Consider the following 15965-nt stretch of genomic DNA (forward strand, 5'->3'; position numbering starts at 1 on the left):
TTAGAGTTGATTATCTTTCCTGGTTTCCTTGCAATACCCCTTAGTTCAACTTCCTTTCCTTCTGCACAAAATTTCATGAAAAGTTCTTGAAAATTAAAAGCTATTGTACCCAAGGATTGTAGCCATTGGACTCCTAGTACAACATCATCACCACCCATTGGAATGGAAAGCATTGGGCTATTCAATACATATTCTCCCATGGATAGCTTGATATTATGGCACTTTCCAGAGAAATTTATGTTTCCTCCACTTGCAACCATCACTTGACACTCTGGTGCTGGATATAGGAAGAAATTAAATTCCTTTGCTATCTTATAATGAATAAAATTATGGGTACTTCCCGAATCAATCAACACTATTACCTTTTTCTTCTTGATATGTCCTTCTATCTTGATAGTTTGAGGAGTGGTAATTACAACCAATGCATTACAAGATATGGTCGGATCCATTTCTTCTTTATCTAGGGTTTGTTCCTAGAGTATATCCTCTTCTTTTGACATTTCTTGTTCCTTTTCTTCCTCCTCTTCACAATCTATGTAGAATAATTTCTTCTCAGCACACTTATGACCTTTAGTGTATTTGCTATCACAACTGAAACAAAGCCAATTTTTTCTTTTTTCTTCCAATTGTTGTGGTGTTAACCTTGTAGGTTGTGGAAGGCTAAGGGCAACAACACTTCCATCTTTATAGTTGTGAGTGGTAGGCTTCCTGGTTGCCATAATTTTTCTTTCCATTTTTCTTGCTAACTTGAATGCCTTCTCCAATGAATCAGGTTCCCAAAGGAAAACCTCATGTTGGATATTATCCTTTAAAGTCCCTATGAACACATAAATCATATGCTCCTCTAGAATATATTTTACCCTTATGTTCAATTTTTGGAAGTCCTCAATGTTATCCATCATTGAACCCTTTTGTTTGAGATTTATCAATTGGCTAAAAAAGGTGTTGCTTTTTGTATCCTCATAATGTGCTATCATTTCTTCTGTAAAAATTTCCCAAGTGATAATTTTTTTACGAGAGGAAAGCCATCGATACCATACAAACTGATTTGGTTCCAAATATAAAGTTGCAATACGTACCTTTTATGTGTTTTGCACATTATGGAGATTGAAAAATTTCTCCATCTGTAGTATCCATGTTCCGGGATCCTTGCCATCAAACTTCCTCATATCAATTTTTGGAACATGGTGGGTCTTGAATCCAACATTAGAGTCTATGAAATCATGATTAACATTTCTTTTGTTCTCATCATGAGTTTCCTTTACTACCCTTTCACCATTAGTGACCATTTCTTGTAGCAACTTATTCAAATTTATCTTCAATTCTTCCATCTTATCGTCCATGCCATTCATCTTAGCTTCCATGCCATCCATATTAACTTGCATGCCATTCATATTAGCTTCCATGCCATTCATCTTGGCTTCATTTACCTTTAGTGAGAGTGAAACTTGTTGTACTTGGTCTTGTAATTTTGATATATCATGTTGCATTTCTTCCTCTTCTTCACGAGTCATGCTAGAAATTTCAGGTTGCTTACTAGGTGTTTCCATTTTCTTTCTTCGGGGCATTAGTTTTTTTTTTCCAAAGAAAAAAATCAAACTTTTTATATAATCGATAAAAAGTTACAAGTATATGCAAATGCATTCAGTTTGCTGTATGAGAAAGTCCTACAGCTACTCCAGAAAAGAGTCTACCTTCTCTGTACCAAAACTGGGTAGGAAGAGACTCTGAACACCTGGGTCAAAAGATTCAACACCCATTCCAGTTACTTTTTACAATCAGCCCATATAAACCAAAAATGACAATGTTCCAGGTCGCGTATCTACTCCTGGGTCTCCTCATTGAGGAAAACAACCCACATATGGAAACTAGATACCATGGAAATCAGAAAAAATAACCAACAGTTCACCAAAAGACAAACTGTACTTACAGTTACATCAATTTTTATATAGCATATGTAATATCAAACAGAAAATAAAAGTAGAGACTAAACATAGGGAGGTTGATCCGACACACGGATCTGATCATGATCTTGTTCAGCTATTTTCCAACTGCCCATAATTTGCTGCAAACCATCTTTAGAAAGCCTGTCTGCTGCTTCATTTCGGTCCCTGTAAATATGGCCAATTGAAAAAACATTAAAAGAAAGCTTTAGATTCAAAATTTCTTCTAATAGTGGTCTCAGCATGTAATTTTGGCATCTGCTTTGACCATTAACTCATTTTACAACATTTAAGGAGTCCCCAAAGATCTAAACTATGAAGATGTTCCTGTGAATAAGCCAACAAAGAAGGAGCTTTAAAGCGGAGAGTTCAGCAAAATTGTTTGTTCCGGTGCCTAGGCCCACTGAAGCTTTTAAAATATGGTTTTCATTTAGATGTATGATCATCCCTGCTCCTGCTGAGTTGATCTGAGAAGTCCCATCGAAAAAAGCCCATGGGATCCCTGCTTTGATTTGTTCTTCTCTGCTCTGTTTAGGATTCCTTGCCTCCTCTGATTTTGGGATATTGGATAGAATAGCTGTGCATTGGAGTGCAATAATTTCAGCCGGGGTTTCTTTGTCTATAAAAATACACCTGTTTCTTGCTATCCAAACGCCCCAACAAATGATGGGGGGTAGGTTCTGTAGGTTCCCTTCTGTATACTGCCTCCACCACTTTTCCCAAACCACGGATAAATTATCCCCTTCCCAGCTTAACGGCTTTTGTAAAAGATTTTGCACCTCTCCCCATATTCTTTTGACAAAAGGACATTCTAAAAATAGATGATTGATCGTCTCAGAGTCAGCTATACATAAGGGACATCTCCCCGGGCCTTGCTTCTTTGGGGCATTAATTAATGCTAATAATTCTTCACTATTCCCTTTGAATTCCTTCAAACTAATTTTTCAAACCAACCTTATGCAAAATTTAAAAAAAAACTACACACTTTTTTTCACTTTGTAAGAGCTCGATATTGAATCTATTGTATCTCTGTAACTGCGGATCTCAAATATCTGAAATCTTGTCCTGTAGTATTCCTTTGAGTCCTCTTTATAACCCTGCAAGTCTGATCAATATTGGATTCTCCAAGGAAGAGTTATGCCAAATCTCCAACGATGACCTGATTATAAACTAGTTCAGTGGAGCGTACTTGTACAACGTGCCACGTGTCACTGTTTCGACCTTAGTACCTGAAACTGATACACAGAAAACTACAGGCTGTCCTCTTTTTGAAACTTCTTACAAAAAATTTCAATCTGATGCTCAAAACAAAAGTTATGACAATTTTCCCCAGGTCACCTATTTGGAATGTAATTCGGGAGTCTGCAAAATCCCTGACTTCCTCAGATCACATCTCTGCAAGTATAGTGAGACAAGCTCTGAAATTTGGACCCGAAGTTTAGACCAATTTCCGCTCAAATGGGTTTTTTTTTAGCTTCTGAAATATCGTAGAAAACAAGTTATAGCGAAAATTCCACAATGACCTGTTTGGAGCAGCGAAACCCTAGAATCCAAAGCTCTGATATCAAATGTTAGGAAACCAACTCACAAAAAGATAGAAAAGATAGATCAACGCCTTATAATTCAGCCTCTTCGAGGGGGAAACCTCCTTTAAATTACACAAATGAACATTTCTTGGGTGATACAAATGACTAAACCTCCCTTCTATATATAGGAGCCTAAGGTGTCACAATATAATCAAGCTGACATAACAGTAATAACATAAGGGCACAAAAATAACAATAGTGGGTTTCTATGGGGCATACTAATAACAATATGGGGACAATAGGGGCACAATAATAACAATAAGGGATACAATGACAATAGTAATGGGGGAATCACTAGTATTATAGGGGCCTAACAACTGGTGAGTGTGTAGTTGCAACTATGTTAAGGTTCTTCTAGTGCAAAGCAGGGAGAAAAGTGATTCTCTAAGTGAGAGGTAATAGTACCACCCATGAAGAGACACACATGAACCAAAAGGATTCATCTAACATCCAGTGGAATAGTCCACAATGGGTGCGACGATCGTTACAACCAAAAAATAAGGAAATATATGTCTAGTATCTCGTGGAATAGTCCATAAGGATGGGACAATAATAACAACCATTACAACATATTCTCAATCATATAAGCACTAAAATAAGAGAAATAGTTCAACTATCTTAGTACATGTGAAAGAAAACAAGAAATAAAAACGTCCACAAAATCGTCTTACAAATATTCATAGTCCATGCATGAAGAACGCGTTGGCCTTAAAATGCTTCTGTTATTAAGAAAAAGTTCCAAGACACATGTTTACAATGTACATAACTAGCCCCAATAGTGGGACATTGGAGCCACTCCTTGCTCCTCAAAGAACTAGTTGATCTCTCTAATGCCTTGCAAGAGGAGCCAAGGTGATAATGCTTTGCTCATACAACGAGGGAGTATATATAACCAAGGGGTGATGCTTCACCCTTGTGATTCTTTGAATACCCTCATGATTGTTCAAATTCCTATGATTTTTCAACTTACACGACTCTTCATATTCATGTGTGTCCTTTGGACTTCCACTTTACAATACATTTGAATACAATATACATGGTCCACAATAGTAATGTGGCGTATGACAACTCATGACACGACTTGACATGACACTACTGACATGGATTTATTTGGTGATGTGGTAATGTCAATTCATTATTGCCGTTGAGTGTTAGATGTCTTCTTGAATATGCTTTCTCTTCTCCTCCGCATAGTTTGGTGATGTGGGGTCTTTAATGATCTTAAGTCTTATATGGTAGTTGCAAACTTATGTCATTTACTTCCTCTTGATAGATCCACTTATAAGTTCAGCTACAAGGGAGTCTGTAGGCATGCTTCCCTCCTCCTTCTCCTTCTTCATCATCTCGCCATGACTTGATAGTGTACATGTTCCCGCAATTCACTCATGATGGGACGACATCAATCCGAAAACTCCCTAGTCTAAGATGATGCATTATTATCCATAAACTAAGCCCGGGACAGGACACAGACTGGGAGAAAGGGTTAAATGACTGCAGATTACACAATTCTAGTAGATAGGGAGAGATTTTGATCCTTGAGACTACGTAGGGCGCAACTTAGGCTAGACTGAGGGATATTTATGCACAATCCTACTGAGGAGAAAAATTGCACAGTGCCTACTAGGGGAAAAAATTGCGCAGTTCAAATAGGCAGTGGAGGTTAAATGATGGAGCCCTGGGAGGATAGACTATGCAATTTTAGGAGACAGGGGGGATTGGGCAGTTGGGAGGCTTGAAGGGCATAACTATGCAGTTTCGGAAGGCACTGGGCTCCAACTGAGGGAAGGACACTCAAGGAAGAATCTGTGTAGTTTTGGAGGCCAAGGGAGGCAAGGATTTCTATGCACTAAACATTTCCATTAGGAAAGGAAAAGGCTTGAGGGTTGAAGATGTGAAGTGCACAGTTCAAGGAAAACTAGGAGCCACAACTGTGGAATTTTGGAGGTCAAGGGAGGCTACTGGATTAAGGAATTGCAGAGAATAACAGCCTTGAAGGGCAGGGACTCCATAGTTCTAGTCAGCAGGGTCACATCCAAGAGGGATAAGACTGTGTAGTACGCAGCTCAGTCGGGTCCTGGTGAAGCTAAGTTTCCCGGTCGAGAATATTTTTCGAAAATGGCTAAGTGTGGGAAGAGAGATGGACTCGTGATGAACTTGAACTGTGATCACACACTTAGCATAATTTGATGACATGACAACATAGATCATCAGAACACATAAAAAAAGCATTCCCCTCTGTGTGACTACCTCATGACAAGATATGACAAGTGCGACACTTAAGATAGACTTTAGGATGACCGTGACGACACTTGTGCGACAGTGCTCAAGACTTTGTGTATGAATGTGACAGATGTTTACATGGTTGGGAAAACTCATATACACAAAGACTGACCTTCGAAACCACTAGAAAAGGCTCGCAAACAATGTGCGACAGTAAAACATGCTAGAAGACAGTAGTTAATCCAACATGCAAAAGGGGCCAAAGAACTTCAAGAAATCTCATGAAATGAGCTTAAGTGTTTGCAACAATCAAGGAAAAGACCAAGGAAGGCTCTGAAATTTGGGTGCAAGCCAAAATTTTGGAGGGTGTTGCAACAGCTACAACAAATAGATATGGGTTTTATAGTTTTACCAAAGGATTTTCGTTCAAGTGGATCGTATTTTCCATTTAGACATCATGGAATTTAAATATATACAAACCCAAGGTAGAGAAGAAGTAACAAATTAGCCAAGCATTGTTTGCCATCACAATTGTCATTTTCAAGTTTTTCCACATTGTTTTCTAAGCAAAACTAGAGCATCTTTCATGCAAAGTCTTATTGAACAAACAAAATAAAATACATGACAAAACATCAAAACAAAGCAAAAAGAACCAAGCAAATAGAGGCGAAACATAAAACAACGTGCAGAGTGTAGAATAAGAAAAAAACAAATGAAAAGAATCGATGGAGAGCAAGATATGTAGAAAATCTTGTAGATTCACAAGCCCATGTAATCTACTAAAACAAGAGACAAGAATCTACTTCTACTCTTTATAGCGGAAGCCCATAAACATTGAGAAAACAATAATCAATAGAGGAAGAGAATCAAAGGTGCATAACACAATAAATATCCAGGGAAAGCCACAACTCAAAACTCACTATTTGTTTTATATTAATCCAGTAAATCAAGATGAAATTACAATGCTTGTTCTCTCTAGAACAATCCCAACACTCAGCAAATTCAATCTCCAACTCATAAGCAAGCTCAAGGCCAAAGCTTAGCCTCTTCACAAGCTCTCCAAGTCTCTATTACAATGTGTAATTCCTATGAAGGATAGCTTGTATTTAAAGGGAAATAAAGCCTATAAAAATAGCACAATCCCTCAAGGATCAGTTCCTGAATGCATGCACTATAAGTGCAACTTAGAAAAAGCTAAAACAATCAGTACACTATCCCTGCACTCTAGTCTCAACTGGGTCCTTCACAGAATCAACATGCATGAGTTTATAATGAGTAAATATTCAATTAACTAGAGTAGCACTGGTGGAGTTATGTTGGGATGGGGTCCCCTGGGTCAGATTTGGGTTAAATTAACCCAAGTTTTGATGTATTTTTTGTAAGTAATGTAAAGTATCCATGATTTGTGGTTGCAAAGCGCGTAGATGATTAGGAGTTAAAGGGGTTTTAGCCCGTTGTTTATGTAAAGTTTGAGTCAATTTTGAGATCCACCCATGGTCCACGGACCATGGGATTGTATGTAAAAGGCTATAAATAGGTGTGTCTAAGGCATGTTAGAGGATAATCTTGGATGTAATTGGTCAATAGGAGAAAAGTGTTAACACAAAGAAGTGGGTCATATAGAAGAGAAAGGCTCTGCAGCTGAGAGCGCAGAGGCCTAGGTAGAGTTCGAAGCTGAGTGTACGGATCCCTACAACTAAGTGCGCATGGTACTTTTGAGTTTGTAAAGTTGAATTGAAGATAAATAAATAAATTTACTGAAGACATCTTGTGTATATCTGTTTATCTTTGTTTACTTCTGTTTGCGATATATGTTGTTGACGAATAATGTGTTTATTAAATAAGGATCTAATGATGTGTGATTATCTTAAATAAGTATTAATAGATGTATACAATGCATGTTAAGTACTTTCGCGAAGACTATGATGAATTTTGTTATGTTTACTAAGCAACTTAAATAGATTTGCGTGAACACTAATCTAGGGTTGTTCTTTGATGCATGTAAGTGGATAAATAAACTGTTAAGGGTCTGCAAAAGCTGATCGTAGACCTTCGCGAAGGTCTGAAGGTTGTTTTAATAGAGTCGCTGGTGAGCACCAATATTGCAACAATAATGCTGCAACTTCTGGGGCATCCTACTTTACTTTTATCAACCCAGTAGTTCGTAATAAACTTGGAAGCAACGGTGCTGTATGCACAAGTACTAGCTCTTACTGCAGGCTGTCACTTGGTCAGCTGGCGCAAGATCACTAGGAGCTCAAGCCAACTTCTATGAATTTACAGAAGAAGCTTTTAACTATGATGAAAGAAAGCTAACTCTACAGAGGCTATTCTACTTGCAGAAAGAGAAAGAAGACTGGAATGTAAAGCAAACCCTAGCAAACCTTAATTTTTCCAACTAACCTTACTTTTGTAGGAAAAGAGATGAAAACTGATGGAATTAGTGCCATTGACTACTGAAAAGGTAAATTGCATCTATTCAAGCTACTTCTGAAAGGAAATGAGGAAAAGAACATCTTTTTGTGTTTTTGAGTGTTTTATGTGAACTTGTTATGCTTGTAATTTATCTGTTTGTGATTGTGGTAGAGGTTTGGTGGTGAAGGAGGGTGGATTTGGTTTTTGTAGAGGTGTAGGAAGTGTGGAGGGGTCCTAAGAAGCCTCTAGTACCCTTCCAAATACTTCTCCTCCAATCGGATTTCGAAAAATCACTTACAGGAAATTCTATAGGAGGCTGTAGGGGATCTATAGGAGGATCTACAGGAGGATGCCGAGAGCTATTTTTGGAGGTTTTGAAGGTGGAAAAATGGTGGAAAAGGGTAGCTAAGACTATAGGGGTGTGTTAAGGTGTTTGGAGCTTGTCAAGGAAGATCAAGAAAGAAATTGATGGTTGGATTTGTTCAAATGGCAAGAGGGAAGCTTATGGAAAAAGTGCAAAAATTAGGGAAGATTTGAGAAGTGCTGTGACTGACTTGTGAAACTGTGAGAAGTGACCTGATGCTAGCTAGTTTATTGATGTATGGTGAGTTGACGTGTCCTGCAAGAGACCTGCACATCTTCTTACCGAAACTGAGCAAAGAAAAGAGGAATAACTGTACCATGTAAACAGAAATATCTCTAAGTGACCTAATTTCTGACCTAGAAACAGAAAATGCTGAACAATAACCTTTGAACTAAAAAGCATGCAAATACATCTATTGTAAAAACAGGAAATGATCTTGGAAAATTAAATCTGAAGCAATACATTAACTTTCAAATCAATTCATCACACTAGAAATTGCATGGAAGAGAAACACTGTGTTTTTGGTGGCAGCAATGGTGCCATGACCTCAAATCATGGTCCCAGGAAGGGAGAAAAGAGATCAGGGCCTGTTGTTTTCCTTTTTGAATCTTATCCTATCACTACATGAACCTACTTCAACAACTGAAACAAAAGCAGCTATGCAAAACCATCAAAATCAACCTATTCTAAACAAGGTAAAATGAATCTATGTAACAACATTTAACTCATGAACTGAAGCAAAAACATATAAGTACAAAGAAAAAGGTGTTGGGAAACTTGGGTTGGGCCCTAACCCAAGAGCTTCAGCCCTCTAAAAGAGATCAGTGCTAGCTCAAAAACTGTTTCATCTCCATTATCAAAAATAAAAGTCACATTACATAAACTATCCACAAAAAGGAAGCTCGAAAATGAGCTGAACAAGAGCTGCACAAAAGTACGAAAATTTTATTAATAACTAGCTAACCTACTGAGGCTCTAAGCCCCCTTACTTATACAAATGGAGTCCCCCAACAGCCCTCCTGAAATCAAGGATCTTGGCTTCCCAGAACTAGAGATAGACAACAGTCCTTCTTTACTTGCTCGGTTGCCCCTTGGATGCACCAATGTGGCTGCTTGTTCTTTGAGTTTCTGATGGAGGATTCAAGGTAAGGGATCATAAATGAAGGGGACACCCCCCACAAATCCTCTCCCTTGTTTTCCTCGAATATTGGCTGCCAATCACTTCATAAATCCTTTGACTTTGTCCAAAATTGACCAAAAAATCTGCATAAAGCACACATTAGACTACATGGCAAAATGACCAACTCGATTCACTCTATTAGCATAAATATAATAAAAAAAATGCAATAAACTAGTGAGAATAGTGGATTAAGTCGAATTAAGAGGCAGAATGAGCCCATATAATTACCCATTTATGGGGCTCATCATCACCCCCTACTGAAGGTGTTTCTCATCCTTTGAGCAACTAATCTATCTCCTCATCCTTGATGGCCTTGATGGCCTCCCTGACATTCCATGCTTCAGATATGAGATCCTCTTCCTTATCATGGAATCCAGCTTTTGCATCCAACTTTTCCCACTGCTGTTTTTCTTCTTCTTCCTTTGTGCCTTCTAGTAGTCCTAGTAGCAGTGGAGGACTCAGCTTCAGACCAATCTAATGGGCCTTCAAACTTTGCATAGAGTGCTTATACAGGGGAACTCTTCTTAGTGCTTCTCTCATTATATTTGGGGAGTGGTACTCCCTGATCTGTAGGATGTGGGGTAGTGTGTTCCACATTCTCATGCAGGCATGGATGCAATATTCCCCAAACAATCTTTCCATGTCTTCAAAATGTGCGATAGCCTGAGCTTGCTCATTGATGTACTTAGGGGCACTTTGAGGATCAACTGCAAGTTGCTGGTGTGCGCTAATGAGAGCCATAGGGTCTTATGGTTCTGCTCTAATCATCAGAGGTTCATTATGCTCTTTTGCCATCATTTTCTGGATTTTTGCTGCTCTCTTGTCCTCATGACTCATCTAGGATGCCATGGCCATCAACTATAAATCCCCTAACCTAGAATTAGGGTCCCATAGGTTCATGTTTGTGAGGACCATGTTATGTAAATAAAACTCTCCCAACTTTTCCTTGTCCTCTGTTGAACTATGGTCACAGAGGTCAATGAAATGCTTATAATCCTGAAAAGTTATGGTGCCCCTCTGGGCCAAGGTCTTGATCTGGAATTGGAGCCACTGATCTTTAAGGTATATTACATATGGTTTGGCTAGCTGTCTGCATTACAATGCTTCCATAGCCTAGCTGACCATGCAGGCTAATTGGGCTTCCCTTTCCTATAACTACCTTCTTAAGATCAATACCTCATTTTCTACCTGGGGTTCCCTTTCCGGTTGTTGTCTTATTAACATCTCATTTTCTGCCTAGGGTTCCCTTTCCTGTTGCTACCTTATTAATATCTCACTTTCTACCTGGGGTTCCCTTTCTTGTTGCAGTCTTCTTAAGATTAACAACTCATGTTCTGCATGGGGTTCCCTTTCTTGCAACTGCTTCTTTAACCTTTCATTTTCTTCTTCCAATTGCAATCTCCTAATGCCTTCTATATGCCTTGCAGTGCTTGATTATTTGTCCATTTCTCTCAACTTTTTTTCCATGTGCGCAATGCCTTCCACCTCTTTTGATTTTGTGATCTACATCCACCTATGGCTTCTGACCCTTTCTTTTTCTAGCTCAAAGAAGAGCGGGACTGCAAATTTCTGAGGGATAATTTTTCCTCCTTCAAGAAGGTTGTAATAAGAGCCCAAATTAGGCTGGGGGTCAGGTTCTGGTATCTCTGTTGCCTTATCTTCCTTCTTGGTCTGCTCCTCTGCCTTTTTCTCAAGATTTTCAGTCTCTTGTAGCTTTGTCAATGTCTCTTGTAGGACTGTCTGCGCCTCCTGTAGGACTGTTTTAGAGTCTTATAGTTTTATCCTTTCTTTCCAAGTGGAGGTCTTAGGACTTCCTCTCTCATAAGTGATGGGGGTTTTGGATGGAGATTCCTCGTCTTTGGCAGTAGGGGAATATTCAATGATGATGGGCTCCTTTGAAGATGGCTGAGGCTTTCCCATTTTTATTCTGGTGCTCTTTCGAGCCTTGAAGTACATGGATGGTTGTCTTTTCCTTTTTCCTTTGGGCTTGGCTGGAGTACTAAGTGCAGTAAGAATAGCTGTTACCTCCCTTGCTAGTGTCTCAGGAGACACTTCTTCCTGTTGTGCTTCTTTTCCTTCATCTGATGTCTTTTCTGTTCCTGCTTGTTGTGGGGAAAAATGCCTATGCAGGACGATCCTATCCACCTAAGGTGTGACAGTGCCTTAGCAACAAACAGAGACAGCTATTCTAGTATTCTTCCTTTATTAATTAAGAATGAAGAGAGATGGATGGACTAACCGGTGTCTTCCGTTTGTCCCTCGATCCGGTTTCTCTTCTCTTTGGGTGTTCACAGCTACTTGCCTTCTCGCTCGCCTAGCTTCGACAGGTTCCTGCAAGATAACAAGAGAACAACTACTTGCGACAAGAGAACAGCTACTTGCGACAAGAGAAGAACACTACACAAAGACAGATATTCACATTCATAACTGATTCAGGATTAGAAATAAACCAAATACACTAATGCAATCATTCATCAAAGATACATCAGTATATAGGAGAAACCAAGATAGCTTTATTGATGAATAACAAGGTTCAGGAAGAGATACAACCCAGAGGGCTCCAATCCAGCATCTCCTTCCCAGCAAAATGGAATTCCTATCTTCACCTCCCTTCAAAGCATTAAGCACCCAATGATGTCAATCTCAAACCAGCAGCAATTCTTTGTAATAACAAAATTCCAGCCTCCCTAGATCTCATGGAGGAGAGATCCATATATAGATGTTTGGAGAGAGGATGAGTCAGCTTGAGATCTGACTAGTGTCCTCTCCTTCTGTCAGTTCTTGATTCCACTTGGAGGTTCTTGCTTCCACTTGGAGATTTGGAACCTCTTACTCATCACCAGTCGAATTCCCTGAGGCAAGTGTCATTTTGGAAGCTTCCTGGGTTTTGATACCTTGAGAAATGAGCTTGCCACATGTCCACTCTCGCTCAGCGCAGGTAGCCAGTGTTGGCTTTGACATTCAGCGCAGGTAGTCAGTGTTGGGTTTGACATTCAGCGCAGACAGCCAGTGGAGCCATTGACATGATCCTGAATTGACTTGTTTTGAGCAGTTTATGGTGGAGAACTTCTGTGAATTGCTGTGGTTTGTTAGCCTTGTTCCTCTAGGGGTAGGAACATCATGTTTAGGGACTTTGGATCCCTTAGATTATGGAAATTTCATGCTCAATGCTGTAAGGCACAAAAATGTCTATAACAGATGCCCCCTAAAGTATGAGGCCATTTATTGGGTGAAATGCTTTATCCAGGAGGGTCCAAAATTCATCCAATGCTGGGAGGAGACCTGTAATAAGATACAATACAATACATTACTTTTCATACTGCTTTCATGATCTAGCTGAGGCGGGCATTCCCATGCTCAGCTTTATAAATTCATTTTTCTGTACATAGAACAGACAATCGTCTGATGGTAGACTGATAATTTTGATGAAATTATCATCCTTTGAGTAGGATGATTATCTGTTGCAATGATGTACATGTCAATGTCTTTTCCTGAATATATATCGCAGCCCGGATGGATGAAACTAGATCCGGGGTCTTCAAACTCGTTCGATATTCACTCTAAGTACAAGTCGATCCATGTGAGAAATGTTCTGAAGTCGAACATGGAAAGACATCACTTGATTACCGGTCAATGAGGTAAACCGTTAACAAGCGCGAGAGGAATCACCGATAATGATAATGACCCTCAAGGTACTGCAGTACAATTCACGTGGTGTGAATAAAGGACTTGGCATCGAACACCACGCAAAATCTTTCGGTCGAAGGTCATTGATGTATACCTGTCGCCGGAAGTAAGAAACTTGCCATTGAGGTATGCAAGCTTCAAAGTACTGAAGGGGTTGTTCCTAAATCAACTTCTTGGATAATGAGCTGATGTCGACAAGAAGCGATCCATCAAAGGAGGGCCTTAATGAATCCCACATCAATGACACGGAACGAAGCTAATGATTTTAATGGAGGTGAAAACGATCTGTGACATATGATTCAGGGTGGCGGTCATGAAAGGATGAAGGATAATGTATGGCAGTAGATGGGACACGGTTGAATTTTCTGAACGACTTCTCTTGAACATGTGGCGACACTGATGCGATGGATTGGTAGCATTACCCCAAATATGGATGGTATGGCGAGACCATGGATGTGACCGGTGAATGAAACAACCCAACCCGATTGTGGTACGGAGGAAAAGTGTCATGTTCAAGAGCGACTTGCTACCATCAAAGTTTTCTTTAGTTTCTCCCAATTTTTCCCCAGTCATTGCTAACCAATACCTCTTTATTTTTGTCAAGCTTGAGGAGGATAACATATGCTTGTTCTATAACCTGCCCTTCGGGCAAGCCCATCACTATGTTTTAACGAGCCTAGCGATAGTGAAACTCGTTCTCGTCTAAAGACAAGTTTGTCGCTATTTAGTGATTTTAACGAGTCTAACGACAAAGATAACTCGGTCCTTTTCATTTTTAGAGAGTCTGAAAAGGTACATAAAGTTAACTCCAAAAGTCCTTTTTCGTCATCTAATCCCTTAAGTCCGAAAAATTATAAAACAATACAGAAGGGATGAGTTTTCGATAGTTTTAACGAGCCGAACAAAACAAGCGCTCGATCTTTTTGTGCAATAATCCCTCAGGTCCAAAAAGATTTAAATCTAGAGGAGGGATAGCACTTCCTGTCCCTTTAACGAGCTGGAAGGCCAAGGACTCGGCAATCTTTTCACATTTTACGAGTCAGATGAAAAGATCTTAAAGAAGACTCGTCTTTTGAGGAACGAGTGATAAACAAGGTTAGCAGCTGATTCCAGGTACAGGTTGGAATTTTCCAATCACGGCAGTGTCACAAGGATGGCTAGGTGAAATCACTTTTCGCAGCTGTTCCTCAAAATGGGTAAACAATCATATGGAGGTGAACGATCGGCCAATGAAAAGTGGAGGTGACGGTGCAAACACGACCAAGGCTTTAATGGCTGATGATATTACATTCACTGCGGTTATTTACCGGGATAGTTCATTTTTTAACGAGCATAAACGCGGGTGGAAACATTTGCTCGGTCTTATGTTTATTTTTTAACGAGCATGAACTATGTGCTAAAACTGCTTGGATCTTGCGTTTATTTTTTAACGAGCATGAACTGTGTGCTAAAACTACTCGATATCATATGGTCAAATTTTGATTTTTTACCATAACTAGCTTTGCCCTTTTCAAAGATAGTACTGTATCCTCAATTGCTGCATCAAACTAGTTAGAAATGAATAATATTTGCTTGAAAATGAGATTAAAACCCTAATATTTCGCTTTGAACTACGTAAAAAGCAATTAAAAAGTGTTTTTACCTCTCATTTTACCATTTCATTTGAACTTGGTTTGTTGGAGCTTTGGAGGTGCCTCTTCCCCCTTGATTTTCACCAGCTGATTTCGGGAGATTCTGTGGACGATTCTCGGCGCTGTCTGGACCAGGTAGGAGCTAAACCTTAGCTCTTTCTTTTCATGGTTTCCTTTTCCCATTCTGTGCTTGTTTTCCTTTTCCCATGAGCCCCTGGGGTTTTGCTAGGGTGCTCTGCCATCAACGTAGGCAGTCCATTCGAAACCTGCGTTGAATGTCAAGCTGCATGAAGGCAGTTTAACCTTCAACGCAGGTGGGACACTAGTCAGTTGCGTTGAGCATAGAAAAACAGTTCTATTGCACAGTTTTTGATGAAATTTTGCCAGTTTCTCATCAAATCCAGGATCTTACTCTTTCTCTTGTTTGTTTTGCAGGGACTTTTGAGCAAGATGACCCTTACATGGCGAGAACGAGAACATGAAGAAGAGGACATGATTGCCCTCCATGACCCTGTCACGGTGAACGCGCTGCAGAACTGTGGCCTGCTGAAGTTCTTTCGTATCTCCAGTATGAGAGCACAGATCTCTTTACTGCAGTATATGCTTGATGCTTGGGATCCTATCAACCAAGTATTTCAGATCAGGAGCAAATCCATCCCTTTGACCGTGGTAGACATTTACTTCTTGACTGGTTTGTCGAGGCGGGGTGCCCCCATTTCTTTGTCAGGTTCGGCCCGAGGGAATGACTCCGTGAGAGATTATGTCCGCCAGTATTGCAGGGAAGGATCCCAACCGAGCAGAGACGGCAAGGTCGTTATCCGTGAGATTGCTGACAGGTCTCTCAGGTCCATTCTGTATACTATTGGTAGGATGGCCGGTAGCGCATCTCTTCATGTTGCCAACAGGTCCTATGTGCAGCACGCCTTGGAGTGTCTCCAA

This window comes from Pinus tabuliformis, chromosome X, assembly GCF_031772625.1.
Source record: "Pinus tabuliformis cultivar Carrire ecotype Pingquan chromosome X, CPIR1, whole genome shotgun sequence".
NCBI classification, from domain to species: Eukaryota; Viridiplantae; Streptophyta; class Pinopsida; order Pinales; family Pinaceae; genus Pinus; species Pinus tabuliformis.